The sequence below is a fragment of the Nanorana parkeri genome, unplaced genomic scaffold (genome assembly GCF_000935625.1).
Source record: "Nanorana parkeri isolate BGI_ZX_2015 unplaced genomic scaffold, ASM93562v1 scaffold284, whole genome shotgun sequence".
Taxonomy (NCBI): Eukaryota; Metazoa; Chordata; class Amphibia; order Anura; family Dicroglossidae; genus Nanorana; species Nanorana parkeri.
This window is the reverse complement of record NW_017306552.1, coordinates 229,393-244,641: the sequence shown is the minus strand read 5'-3', so window position 1 is coordinate 244,641 and position 15,249 is coordinate 229,393.

The following is a 15,249-nucleotide window of genomic DNA, read 5'->3' as shown; positions in this document are numbered from 1 at the left end:
GTGTGGACAAGCCATCATTAGAAATTGCCAAAACTTTGGTGAGATTTTAGATGCTAGGAGTCTACTGCAGGTACGTGCACCTCTAGAAAAGTGCAGCCTATACCTGTTTTTTTTAATTTTATTATTATTTCTGTAGCCCTGCCAGAGTCTCTTTAAATCATTTCTCAGACTGACCTCAGGTGGATCTCAAATTAAAGTAATTTTTCACTCAAATAATGCTGTGTCTGGCTGTGTCAATAATCCTAATGGTGACCAATCTTTATGGACTTTTGGGGGTTTTCCAATAGTTTTCAGTACATCAGTACATTGTCAAGTATGGTTTCAGTTGTCTCCCAGCCTTCATATCCAAATTAGAAATTAATCGGTATTGCCTTTGAACTGTCACTGCAATGAGAATGATTCATTTTTACATCATTTCAATGATTTGGCTACTGAAACCTTGGAAGCCAAAGAAGCAGAGTGAGATAGATTGTGGTTAATAGAAGGCTTCTAAACTGAAATATGTACGACCAACATTAGGACTAGGTGTCTGTGAAGGTTCTCATTTATCCAGGTCATGGCATATCTGTAAAAAAGAAATCAAGACAACCATAGCTGGATTTACTCTTTCTGCTGCCCCAATGCCAGGCTCCTCAATGCGCCCCCCTGTATGCAGGCTGCATACTAGTGATCTCAGTGACATCGGCGAGAAACACTTGTACAAAATAAGTGGCGGCTTCCCCGCTGTACATTTAGCTTTGCTTGCCCAAAGAAGGGCTAAATGTAGAGAACAACTACCCGCCCGGCGCCCAGAACTGCATGTCCTGGGCATCGGGAGATAGGAATTCCACACCCCTGCTGCCCCTCTACTCCCTGCTGCCCCGAGGCTGGGCCTCAGTTGACCTTGTGGGAAATCCAGCCCTGAAGGCAAGTGGACTTGCTGTATTTTTCTTGAAGGCGTTAACCGGTCAAGTGACTAGCTTTTACGGACTAGAGATTACAGATGAGATTTCTTGCCAATGGTCTGCTGATATAACCTTCCCAGGATGCAATACATGGGCATGATTACATAATTTTTGCCAAAAAAGTGGACCAGCAAGTGGAAAAAAAAGAAATTGTAAGTATACAAAAATATGTTTGTTTAGCTAATGAATGTAAGATGATTTTATATCAGCATGCAGAGCTGTATGCCGGTGTGATTTTTAGTCAAAGGGGGTAAAGGTCCGCTTTAAGATGCAACTGTTCTCCACTGTGGTTTATTCATAAAATGCCAGTATGCACAGCACATTAGCCTATTTGCACATTGTGGCAGGTTGACATCCTAGTGTTCCCTCTTGCTACCTGCTTCCTCTCATCGCCCTGCCACCATCTTCTTTTTCGGTGTCTGGAATTGTCCGTCTTCAGCCATGAATTACATGGCTACTTCCTCCTAGTACCTGCTTCTTACTTTTGTACACTTAATTGAGCATGCAGTGATCAGTGTACAGCTAGAAGAAAATGAATAGCAAGAAGGTAAAGAAGTTTTATGGCAGGAGACCTACACACTCTCTCCTACCATAAAAACCTACCTGCTAGCAATTTTTTAAAATGAACTTATGATTTCGCTTTAATATATTTTTACTATATCGAAACCTCTGTGTTTGCACTATAACCAAGCAAGCATTTTTACAGCATTCATGTGATGTATTTAACTGTTCCACAATGGAATTTTGCCTCACCGAGACGTCTATATTCCTTATCTTAAATTATACAAGTCATGCTTGCTTGCCATAATGCTGCAGAGTTTACAGCTCCGTGTCAGTTTAAAGAGCAGACAAGTCACAGAGATCTGGTTTTCATAGCAGAAACTAAAGACATTTACACAATCTTATGGGTAGAATTAATAATTGACAAGATTACATTTTTCACCCTTCTAGCAGACTGCCAAAGGAAGCATTGTCATCTCTGGGAAAATGTACTAGAGGCCTTGCACAGATGATGTTATTCATTATCAGACCATTCATTTCAATGACAATCTTCCCATAAGATTTTATGTGCATTTTACCTGTAAAAAGCCTCCCGTGTGTAGACATCACATGCCCCGAGACTGCTGCTGGGAGCCACCATCTTGGATGTAATGTCAGCAGCCCCAGCAGATTCAGAGTCTAGACTCAAGAGTCAGACTCAAGTGACACTGTGTATAGCAGGGGTAGCCAAACTTCGGCCCTCCAGCTGTGGCAAAATTACAAATCCCATTATGCCTCTGTGAGACATGCCTGTGGCCGTCAGAGCCTTTCAATGCCTTATGGGACTTGTAGTTTTGCAACAGCTGGAGGGTTGAAGTTTGTCTACCCCTGGTGTATAGTATTCCCCTTCGCTCCTCCCTGAGCAGCTTATATAGGAGGTGAGGGGAGCGTCATGTTTCCAACCTGATGCACTTTAGTACTTATGGTGCAAGTCCAAGCAACCAGCAGTGGGAATAGGAGCATTTATTTGTGAAGGGGCCGTAAAGACAGTGATCTGTAGCAGCCTCATGTAACATGTCCCAAGTCTCTGACTCTCTCCTGCCGTATTTCTCCAGTCTCCAAACACAACTGTAGAATATCAAAAGTCTCTGACCATCCCCTCTAAGATGCCTTCAGTCTCTGACCACCCCCTCTAAGATGCCTTTAGTCTCTGACCATCCCCTCTAAGATCACATCAGTCTCTGACCATCTCCTATAACAGCGGTCCCCAACCTTTCGGACTTCATGGACAACTAAATTCATAATTTGAAATCCCACGGACCACTAATATGAATTTGTACAAAATATATTGATCCATAGTACACACACACACATATGAGAATATATTTATATATGAAGAGACAAAAAATATGAGAATATATCTATATATACATACAGTAGATATACACATACATTCATAGGTGCGGGTGTGCCTGCAGGAGTGGCAGTGCTGGTGGAGGGAGGGAGCAGTGCCACCCGCCCTGGCCCAGTAATAATAATAAAATATTAATTGTTTCCCCCTCTATCGAATCTGCCACTGACCCTGCAAGCGGCGCTTGAGGCACATGCCCCCCTAGCTTCTGCACTGCCCCCAACCACACCCGTACCTCCCCTTCCCCCACACTGAGCCACTATTACCTGGCTTCTCCCCACTTTTTCTATGTCACACAGCCTGCTCAGTCCGGGTACTGAGAGCCGCGCATTCCTTGTGACGGCCGCTGCTTGAGTCAGTGAGAAGCAGCCCCGGAGCCTCCACCAAAATGTTCTCACCACCGGTAGGTGACTGCTGTCCTATAAGATGTCTTCAGTCTCTGACTATGTCCTGTAAGATGCCTTCAGTCTCTGACTATCTCCTGTCAGATGTCTTCAGTCTCTGATCATCTCCTGTAAGATGTCTTTAGCCTCTGATCATCTCCTGTAAGATGTCTTCAGTCTCTGACCATCCCCTCTAAGATATTTTCATCTCTGACTATCTCCTGTAAGATGACATCAGTCTCTCACCATCTCCTGTATGATATCAGCAATCTCTAACCATCGCCTGTAAGGTGTGAGAATATTATGTGCAGTCCGTTGGTGATGTCAGGGCTGAAAGGCCCTCTAAATTTGTTAAATTAATTAATTTAGCCACCCCTGGCCCAGACAATAAAGGGGACTGCCTGTTGCTGGTTACTTGGATTTGGAAGGAAAGAGACAATAGCCCCATGTAATTATGTTTCAAGGAACACTTATACCACTTTAAAGTGTGCTTAAGGCATGCCAAAGGGACCTTTCAGTAAAAATTATTGTATGTCGGTTTAGCATGCCTTAAATACTATTGAGTAAGATAGGCCTGGAGCTATGAATTGCAAAGGAATGAGCAAAAGGCTTGCATGACAAGGATGGGAAGGGAACGAAGGTAGGAAAGGGTTAAAGAAAAAGGTAAAAGTGTTACAGAAGAGTCACTTACGGGATTGGATGATGGTGTTCTTCCAGGAGGGGCTTCACGAGGGTAGTCAGGAAGGAAGAGTTCCAGTAGTTCAGTTTCGGTACAGCAGAAGAAGACAAATTTCCCACCCGTCCGCCCTAAGATGGGGTTCTGTGTCATTGAATGTTTTGTCACGGCTTTGGCTTGACTCCTTGAAGGCAGTTGTCTGTGGTTGTATAACTTGACGGGGGACCCATCTGTGGTGTGGGTGTCTTTCTGTAGTGGTAAGGTCATATGGTTATGACCGGGTAATAGGGACCAATGTAGGTTTAGTTAATTTAGTTATGTCCCTGAGGCGGTGTATGGCGGCTAGGGGCACTCAGGTACAAGAAAGGTGCCAAGAAAGGTGCCCGCAGATACTGGTCTGTTTATAGAGTTATAGTGCCTTCAAGGACCTTGAAACCAAACAAGTTTATACAGTATATTTATTGGTTGTTGTTGTTGTTATTTATAATGTTATTTATAAAGGTTTGAAATAAAAGTCTGCTGTGGCCATTTAAACTCCAGCTGTTGTGTGGTGTATTGATTGGTTAACATGGGCAGGGGTTTTTGAAGTTAAAGAAGGTAAAAGGGACCTCTGAACTACCTTAGTCATGTTTAAATCTCACTGAAGCTTGATGAATAAGGGCCAATGCAGTGCACTGAGCCATTTTGTAAAATAGTTTCTTGCCTGGATGTCATACTTTTACAAGTCAGGGTGCATGTGCACTATAAGAGGAGCGCATCCTGTTCTGACAGTGGCGATTACATAAGTCAAAGTGCTGTGTGTAAGGACAGGGGCAGCAGCATGTTCAGGGATGAGGATAGCATTTTTATAGTGCAGCAAAGCTCTGCCAGAAGTTCACTCAGTGCCTTACAGGGCAGACATTTTTTACTTTCATTTCATGCATTTGTGATGAGACCCTATAGCAAAACTGTTAAAGAGGAAGTGAACTGTGGAAGCTTTGCCCAAAAAAAGGTCAGTCACCAGTATTACCTGTAATCTCTCTATAGCTGATCTTTTTTCAATGCTACCTTACCATGCATTGTTCTGCTCTGTCTCTCTGTGTGGCCATCTTGGTAGAGGCAGGGCTTTGCTTCCTCTAACAAGAATAAAAGTAAGCAAAATACTGATGACATCACCAAATCTCATTCCAAAGACTAGTAGTCAGAGGCAGCAGTGCCTTAGATTCCACACTGCAGATATACAACTAAAAGAAACACTCACACACCAGGAAGTACACTGTTATTTTACAGAAGGAATACAAGACAAGATAAATCTTTTAGGGCATTCCTTAGGCACAATTGATGTTTGTAGATGATCCTAATAACATAGAAATTCTTCACATTTTTAGTTCAGTTCCACTTTAAGGGGGCCCCCTGTCCCTCAAATTTCCACTGTAAACTCCTCCAGTGATAGAGAGTACTAACTGCTTTCATGGACAACATACCTATATAAATCACTTTGTAGACCGTTCTGGGCCTCTGTTCTTCCGGGCCCTATAGCAGCCTCATGGCCTGCTACTGCAGTATTTATGCCATTTATGCCAACAAGTCAGATTACAATTAATAGTCACACTAGCTGAACTGAAATATGACATAAATAAATAACTTTTAAATGGATCCAGGAGCGTAACAATAGCCATAGCAGCCCATGCGACTGCTATGGGGCCTGGGGGTGGAAGGGGCCCCCCATGAAGGATTGCTGAAATTGCTGTTGACCCTGTACAACTTAAAGCATTTCCAATTGAGAAGAGTTGATATCAGATGTACAGGAAGAGACTATGCAGACAGCTCTCCTGCTACCTGTCCTTGATTTAGATTGTAAGGGTTTGCCATGAGCCCTATTAAAAGTTTGCTATGGAGCCCCATAATCTGTAGTTACACCCCTGAATGGATCCACACACAGACTCAAATCTGTTTTTGTACATTTTCCTGGAGTTCTTCTACAAAGTCCCTCCATGGCACCTGTAATCTGGCATCTTTCCTTAAGGCACCAATCATTTTGAAATCAAGTGTAAATTATTGAAACAAAGGAATTTGCGGTGATGGGATGTTGTTTTCCTGCAGAGTAAACTGCCAAAAGAGAATGCTTGGCAAATGATATAACACGAGAGCTTCTGCCATTGAAAATGATCCGTGGAGTGATTGCAGAGAGATATGTTCTCGTAGAACAAGGACAACCATTATATCAGAAAGGGCACAGAATGCTCCACTCTCTGTGACAACCAATTCAGCCAGATATATGTGATCCGGGAACAAGTGCATTCAGAGTTCACCGTCTGCAGGTTTAGAGGCAACTAAGCTGTAACGATAAGTCTGGTCTTAAAGGGGAATTCCAGCATATGCCATTGTTAAATTTAAAGGGTACAAAACTAAAGCTGGCCATACACCTATAGATAATCTACAGATTTTCTATGGTCAGATAGAAAAAGTGCAACAGATTCCTCCATCTACGCTAAACTGTGTGGATGGAAGAAATCTCCCACTGGACCAAACTTCAGTATCTTGCTGGTTGGCCACGCTGAGTGTCAAAATACCTGAACAATCTGATTGGATGCAGGCATTGTTGGGGTATTTTGAGAGCCAGCGGGGCCGACTAGCAAGCTACTGAAGCTTGGCCCAGTGGGAGATTCCTCCATCTGACCATAGAAAATCTTCAGAAAATCTATAGGTGTATGGCCAGCTTAATACTTACAAGTTGTAAAACAAATGAAGCTGTTACAAGACAAAAAAATCAACCACAGGCAGAACACCTGTATGGTATTGAAATCTGCAGTCTTAAAGTCATGTCAGTCAAAGTACCGCAGCGCTGAATACTGAAAAATTGCCTGGATGGGAAGGGGGTTTAACACCGCGGATGTCAACTGGTTAAAGGATAATTAAAGCCTCCGTTTTTTTTTTGCGTAGATCATCTGCTAGCAAGCAGTAGATCAATGCAAAAAGTGTAAAGAAAAATAAAAAAACGCTTTAACAAAGGTCAATACCGTCTTCTCTGCACGCTCCCTTACGAAAATGGGAAGATCCTACTGCGGCCGCAAAGCATCTTGGGGCGGGCGCATGCGCAGTTCACATTTTCGGCGGGGATGCGAGGAGAGACACAAGGTAAGTCTATGAACGCGTGAACCCGCATGCAGACACCGTGGGACAGGAAGTGCCAGCAAGCTCAGAGGAGTCAGCGCTGGGTTGGAGACCCGCTGCAGCGCTGGAGGGACAGATGAAAACGACAGGAAATAAGAAGATAGGATTAAGAAACATAATTTAAGGTAACTGTGCTGCTCACTGGTCTTCTTGCTGGAGGCTGTGACATGAAGAAGTAAAGACCTGCTTCTATCAAGATGGCCGCCGCCACACACTCCAGGCTTTTTCTGGGCACAGCTTTCAAAGTTCAGTTCCTGTGCTTTTATCAGGTTGTTTTTATCCAGATAAGATTCAAATCACTTATCTATGTGATCAGCAGGCATCTCCAGCTCTGAGGTGGTCAGATAGATAACCCAGGGTTGGTAACCTTGTCTGTTAATATGTTTTATCTCATGAATAGCTGGCATTAGCCATCTCTGACCCTTCTAAGGAGCACTTCTCCCATAAGTGTTCTACCCAATCAGACTGCCTTGAAGAAAAGTTATTCTTTTGTAAGAAGCTTCCCCCACCCAGTGATACCTTCTCCGTTCTTCTCTGCTGCTCCATTCTCCCATTAGAACCCGAGTTAACGAGGAACTTTACCCATTTCTTCAAAAGAACAACAAGGGCACCTTTGGAAATGTTTAGTAATGACAATCTACAAACAGACATACTTCTAGATAATTGCCGGCTTTTTATTGTTTGCATACCTTATCTTTCTTTTCTTCCCCATTCTTCTGACAGTGGCCATTTTTACTAAGGGCGGGTTACTAGATCTTCCTTTACTTCCTGTAATTCTAGCACATGTGACTAGGACATGTGACTGTGCACATCATCTCAGGGGAGGATAATGCCTTTCCCTGAGATCTCATGAGATTACAGATGAGATTTCCCTGCTGATGTAACCTTCCCAGGATGCATTGCTTGGGCATAGATTACATCATGTGTGCCAAAGTGGACCAGGAAGTGGAAAAAAAGAAATTGTAAGTAAAATAAAAATATGTTTGTTTAACTAATGACTGTAAGATGATTTCATATCAGCATGCAGAACTGCACACTCATGTGATTTTTAGTCAAAGGTCTACTTTAAAACCATGTGTAAACTCTGTTGCAGCTTACATATGGTGACTTTTCCTCTGGTGACTGTATTTGGGCCTAATGATTGGCCCCTGGGAGGAGGTCACATGCTCCCCCATACTTGTAACAACTGCCCAGATAGTAAGGATAACTTGCCACAAACTTGTGTCAGGGTTAAATTGTAATTCTTTCTAACTTGCTGCACACATTCCTGGCAAGTTGTAGACTTGCAGAACACTTGCATCACAAGTTCTAGGTGACACTTTTTGAATTTGTAGCAAATTTGCTTGGCAAGTCTACAGCAAGAGTCCTGCAGGTCTTAGGCTGGTTTCACACCTAGGCGTATCGAATATGCGCGTTTGTCATGCGTTTCGTGCCACGCGCTTTTACCGCGCTGTCCATTTTAATATAAAAAAGGACAGTCTTTTATTTCTTCCGTAACAGAAAACAAAGCTTCAACAATAACACAAGGTCCGCTTGTATTCCAGCAAACAGATCACATAATCTCACCGACTCCAGGTTGTTGCACATACTCCATAGCTGTACTGTACATAGTGTGACTCTTACACACATCCCTCGTGTGTTACTGGTTCGCTAAGCCTCCTCGGCTGTCTTTCCTGTGCCTCTTGCACACACAGCCTACTGGCTCCCCTCTGACTTCTGGGTGGAGTCCTGCTGACTCCTGGACACAACCTGTTTCTCTTCCCAGCAGGAGAGCCCTCATGTGCCTGCAGCCCACACCACACCAACTCCTCCCTTAGGCTGGGTTCACACATAGGCGTATCGAATATGTCGAATATGCGATTCGCGGTAAAAAACGTGCATCAAACGCGCGTTTCCGAGGGCTACCTGGCTGTATCCCAATGGATACGTGCGGCAAATACGCCCCAAAGAAGCTCCTGTACTTCTTTGGGCGTAGGGCGTTTTGCAGCGCGTTCCTACACGCTGTAAAACGCCCAGGTGGGAACCATGCCCATAGGCAATCATTGGTTTTCACATGTTGAGCATTTTACAGAGCGTAGGAACGCGCTGTAAAACGCCCAGGTGTGAACCAGGCCTTAGCAAGAGCTCTGCAAGTGTACAGCACTTTTGCAAAGCACGTTGATCTGGAGACTTGCAAAGCAGAATTGCTGTAATTGTGCAACAAAATTGTGAAGCGTGGCAAGTCTAGCAATAGTTTAGCAAGTCATTTTCAAACTTGCAGCTCAATTGCTTGCTATCTGGGTGACTATTTACCAAGAGCAAAAACAGAGCTCCAGTAGACCACAGCGCAGGTAAGTATAGGCAAGTGGGGATTCTTATTGCTTTTTAATGTCTTCAGAACAGGCATACCCAAAGATCTCTCTAGAGCAAGCTATAAGTCTGCTTTATAGGATTTTTTTCCCTCTTTTCATACAATGTAGCACATCTACTTCCTCTCACACTTCATGCTTCTCTCTACCTTTTGCCTTCCTTAATATCTCCATGCCAACTGACGTTTGACTGCTTTTTGGAGTTTCTCACTACAAACCATATTTGCCATGCATTCAACAACTAGCAGGAAGCCCTGCCAGACCTGGCCACTTCATTTCTGTACCTAAGGGGACCTGTCACCTCCTTACATATGTTATTCCTTGAGAAAGACATTGTTAGAGGCACACAGACTATCACAATTCACAAAAACTCCCTTTGTTTAGATTGTAAGCTCCCCAACCCTGTATGGCCCGCCCTTTTTTTTTGTATGGTGTAATGCAAACTGTAGGCACTATATAAAGCCTCTATAATAATAATAATATTTAATGACGATAGTAACTATAACATGATAGCCAAAGCTCTGCAGAGACAGACAGATATACCCAAGTAATTGAAATGTTTATAACCCACTTCACTTAAAACTCCATCCACTTTCAGATTGCTTAAGCCTTGCAGTACTTAAATTCCATTAACATATTCCGGCTGTACAAACAGTCTACACTTAGGCCCTGTTCACACCTTTACGTTTTGTCGCGCGTTCAAGGCTATATGAACGCTCTACAAAACGTACAAACATGAAAATCCCATTGTTTTCTATGGGTCTGGTTCACACCTTTCCGTATTTCCGCCCGTCTGAAACGCCCTACAAAACGGCCTACGATCAAACAAGTACATGTACTTCTTTGGGCCGTTTTTGTTGGGTGTTTCCATTGGGATACAGCCAAGTAGCCCTCGGAAACGCGTGTTAGTCGCGCGTTTTTTTTACCGCGAATCGCGGTTAAAAAAACGCACAACAGACGGGCATATTCAATACGCCTAGGTGTGAACCCAGCCTTAGATAGCATTTTACTGTTGAGGTATAATAATTGACATCAGTGACTGTTTTCTTTTTTTTTGGCTGGAGTTACATGTTAAAGGCATTTATAGTGTTTTTGTCTTTTTCTACACTGTTTTTACTACTTTTTAAAAAATTCAAATTTTTTTTAAATTTCTACTAAAAAATGTAGAGGTTAAGGGGGTTATTCACTATTGACCCGAAGGATACAGCCGTAGCTTTGGCTGATCCTTCTGCTCTCTTCGGCCGCCGGAGCCCTTCGGTTCAGTAAAAAAAATACAATATCAGTTTATTAATGTGAAGAATTAAAAAAAAAAAAATTGACAAAAAACTGCTATACTTCCTTTTTAAAGACTGCTGTAGACATGGACAAGTGAACGTTGATGGAAACAGCAGTTTACCAGCTTAAAGTCACACCTCTGTGAATTCCTGCTGGAGGACCCCAGTGGCATCTCTTTTCCAGCCCATGCACACAACACACACCACTTATTTATAGGTCAACTCATGGGAGCACGCTAAAGTGCAGAGAGGAGCTGTGGCCTGCGGGGAACTGGCAGGAAAAAGATCGCACCCAGTGGGCTATCGCTTTGCTCTGGAACATTTCACAGGCTTGCTAGAACCCCTGTGTATTCACTCATAAAAAGAAAAAAAAAGAAAAAGGAAAAAAGGTTTTACTATGCCTGTCCTGGATGTTGTATTTATAACAGAACAAGACAAAAACTCCTTAACATTCAACCTGTAATGGCAAATAAACATTAATGGTATGCTATAGCCTTCTGTCAGTATGCTGTGCAGTCATAAATACTAGACATGTATATTTAGTTTAATTCCGAATGGATATTCGTATGAATTTCCTTAAATTCGGACATGTATCCAAATTTCCGAATTCGAACACGTTTGAATGCAAACTAATCCAAATGCACCTTAACCGAACATCCGGATCCGTCCAAAGTTTGTTCAAAACTAAACTAAATCAGACATGTGACTGTTCTCTGCCCAATCAGATGTTTTTTTTTGACTGTTGAGGGTTGCATTACAGTCATGTAAGTCATGTGACTTCCTGTTGTGGATCTTTTCGAAAAGAAAATTTGGATAGATATGAAATCCAAATAACGAACCAAATCGAGTTTAGTATCTGAAATCTGAAAAACAAAAAATCTGAATCGATCCGACACGAAACATAACACATTTTTTGTGGGGTTACCTGTCAAATAAATACATTATTATCACAATGGTGAGGCTTTTGTTTAAAGGGCAGCTATACTATTTTTTGTATGTGTTTTCATTGTTTTTATATTATGATCAAAACTTATATCCACCTTTGCAGCCAGTTTGGAATAACACTTACTTTATATTTGCTACATATTGCCATTCACATAAGCAGCATAACCAAACATATTTAAACATTGCTGCTTACCTTTTTAATTGCTAAAAAACTTACTAAGCCTTCTTCTTCTACTGTATGTAATATTAAGAAGGGGCTGGGGAGGTATGATTACCATAATTAAGGGGCATAAACAAACAGTTACCCCCTGGCAGTGCAGGGGCAGCACCACTGTAAGGGGAAGTGTTTATTTTGATTAGGTTTAGAGTTTTAGGCTTTTGGTCTTACTTATATCATGCATGCACTCTTTATTGAATAAAGCCGTTGATCTAAAATGACACATTGTTGTTGAGACTGTTGGGACCTTTAACAGGCCTGTCCTCCTTCTTATTTTCCTGGGCCTTTAGTTGGCTGAAGTCATATGTTCATAACACAGTTCTTATGCCTCTTGCCCCAGCCAACCAGCATCTGCATTTGGAAACCCTCTGAAGCAGTACAACATATTGAACTGAACATTATAATATCATCTGATGAAGCCCAGGAGTGATGAAATGCCATGACATGAGACAGAATGTACGCTATTTTATCTCAGCAGTTCATCGTTTGAGCCTTTGAGGATTGTTGACTACAGTCAATTCTCAGCCAAGAATTTTCCACCCGACTTCGATCTGAAAATCAAAGCATGTCGGGCGGGAGGCTTCCAAGAGGGCCACCCACGGAGTCAATTTTGGACGGTTTATCAAGAATGGCCAGCTTTACACAATTTATAAATCAAGAAATCATGATGTTACAGTATATGTTACAATTTTCAACCATCCGGAGCAACGTGACTTCCTTTTTATATGTCTGCCTTTATGTACTTTGAATAAAAACTGATTTTAATAAGGTTGTGTATGGATACTTGGATATGGTACCTGTCCGGCCCAATGTGTCATTAATACTTTGCGATCCAAATTCAGACTCATATCCTACCTATATTGTATTCCGTCTGATAACTGTCATCTGCCCAGGAGGAGGTTAATTTCTCCTCGATGATGTAACCAGCAAAACCTGTTCTGCTTGAACTTTGTTTAATATACATACACAAATCATAATTTACTGCAGCACTGAGATTATACAAACACTTGTAGGTGTGAATAATACCAGGCTTTTGTACTCTTTATGATCTTCCTGTGTCTGCAGAATCCTTCCTTACATGTATCTTTATTATCAGTTAAAGTAGAACTGAAGCCAAAACTTTTTTTTTTTTGGTTTTGGATAGAGTAAGGAAGGGTAATAATCCCTCTCAGCCATCTGCGTCCTATTAGGGAAATTTCCACTCCCTTCCTGTGCGATAGCCACAACAGGATGTGAGAAAAAAATGCCTGCAAAGGTGTGTCCATTGCCTATATATAACTAGGGATCTGGCAGGGGTGTGTCCATTGCCTATATATATATATATATATATATATATATCACTGGGGGTGGGCAGGGGTGTGTCCATAGCCTATATAACTGGGGGTGTGGCAGGAGTGTGTCCACTGCCTAGATAACTGGGGTTGTGGCAGGAGTGTGTCCATTGCCTATATAACTGGGGGTGTGGCAGGAGTGTGTCCATTGCCTATATAACTGGGGGTGTGGCAGGAGTGTGGCCATTGCCTATATAACAGGGGGTGTGGCAGGAGTGTGTCCACTGCCTAGATAACTGGGGTTGTGGCAGGAGTGTGTCCATTGCCTATATAACTGGGGGTGTGGCAGGAGTGTGTCCATTGCCTATATAACTGGGGGTGTGGCAGGAGTGTGTCCATTGCCTATATAACTGGGGGTGTGGTAGGAGTGTGTCCATTGCCTATATAACTGGGGTTGTGGCAGAAGTGTGTCCATTGCCTACATAACTGGGGGTGTGGTAGGAGTGTGTCCATTGCCTAGATAACTGGGGTTGTGGCAGGAGTGTGTCCATTGCCTATATAACTGGGGTTGTGGCAGGAGTGTGTCCATTGCCTATATAACTGGGGGTGTGGTAGGAGTGTGTCCATTGCCTATATAACTGGGGTTGTGGCAGGAGTGTGTCCATTGCCTATATAACTGGGGGTGTGGTAGGAGTGTGTCCATTGCCTATATAACTGGGGGTGTGGTAGGAGTGTGTCCATTGCCTATATAACTGGGGTTGTGGCAGGAGTGTGTCAATTGCCTACATAACTGGGGTGTGGCAGGAGTGTGACCATTGCCTATATTACAGGGGGTGTGGCAGGAGTGTGTCCATTGCCTAGATAACTGGGGTTGTGGCAGGAGGGTGTCCATTGCCTATATAACTGGGGGTGTGGCAGGAGGGTGTCCATTGCCTATATAACTGGGGGTGTGGCAGGAGGGTGTCCATTGCCTATATAACTGGGGGTGTGGCAGGAGGGTGTCCATTGCCTATATAACTGGGGGTGTGGCAGGAGGGTGTCCATTGCCTATATAACTGGGGGTGTGGCAGGAGGGTGTCCATTGCCTATATAACTGGGGGTGTGGCAGGAGGGTGTCCATTGCCTATATAACTGGGGGTGTGGCAGGAGGGTGTCCATTGCCTATATAACTGGGGGTGTGGCAGGAGGGTGTCCATTGCCTATATAACTGGGGGTGTGGCAGGAGGGTGTCCATTGCCTATATAACTGGGGGTGTGGCAGGAGGGTGTCCATTGCCTATATAACTGGGGGTGTGGCAGGAGGGTGTCCATTGCCTATATAACTGGGGGTGTGGCAGGAGGGTGTCCATTGCCTATATAACTGGGGGTGTGGCAGGAGGGTGTCCATTGCCTATATAACTGGGGGTGTGGCAGGAGGGTGTCCATTGCCTATATAACTGGGGGTGTGGCAGGAGGGTGTCCATTGCCTATATAACTGGGGGTGTGGCAGGAGGGTGTCCATTGCCTATATAACTGGGGGTGTGGCAGGAGGGTGTCCATTGCCTATATAACTGGGGGTGTGGCAGGAGGGTGTCCATTGCCTATATAACTGGGGGTGTGGCAGGAGGGTGTCCATTGCCTATATAACTGGGGGTGTGGCAGGAGGGTGTCCATTGCCTATATAACTGGGGGTGTGGCAGGAGGGTGTCCATTGCCTATATAACTGGGGGTGTGGCAGGAGGGTGTCCATTGCCTATATAACTGGGGGTGTGGCAGGAGGGTGTCCATTGCCTATATAACTGGGGGTGTGGCAGGAGGGTGTCCATTGCCTATATAACTGGGGGTGTGGCAGGAGGGTGTCCATTGCCTATATAACTGGGGGTGTGGCAGGAGGGTGTCCATTGCCTATATAACTGGGGGTGTGGCAGGAGGGTGTCCATTGCCTATATAACTGGGGGTGTGGCAGGAGGGTGTCCATTGCCTATATAACTGGGGGTGTGGCAGGAGGGTGTCCATTGCCTATATAACTGGGGGTGTGGCAGGAGGGTGTCCATTGCCTAGATAACTGGGGTTGTGGCAGGAGTGTGTCAATTGCCTACATAACTGGGGTGTGGCAGGAGTGTGACCATTGCCTATATTACAGGGGGTGTGGCAGGAGTGTGTCCATTG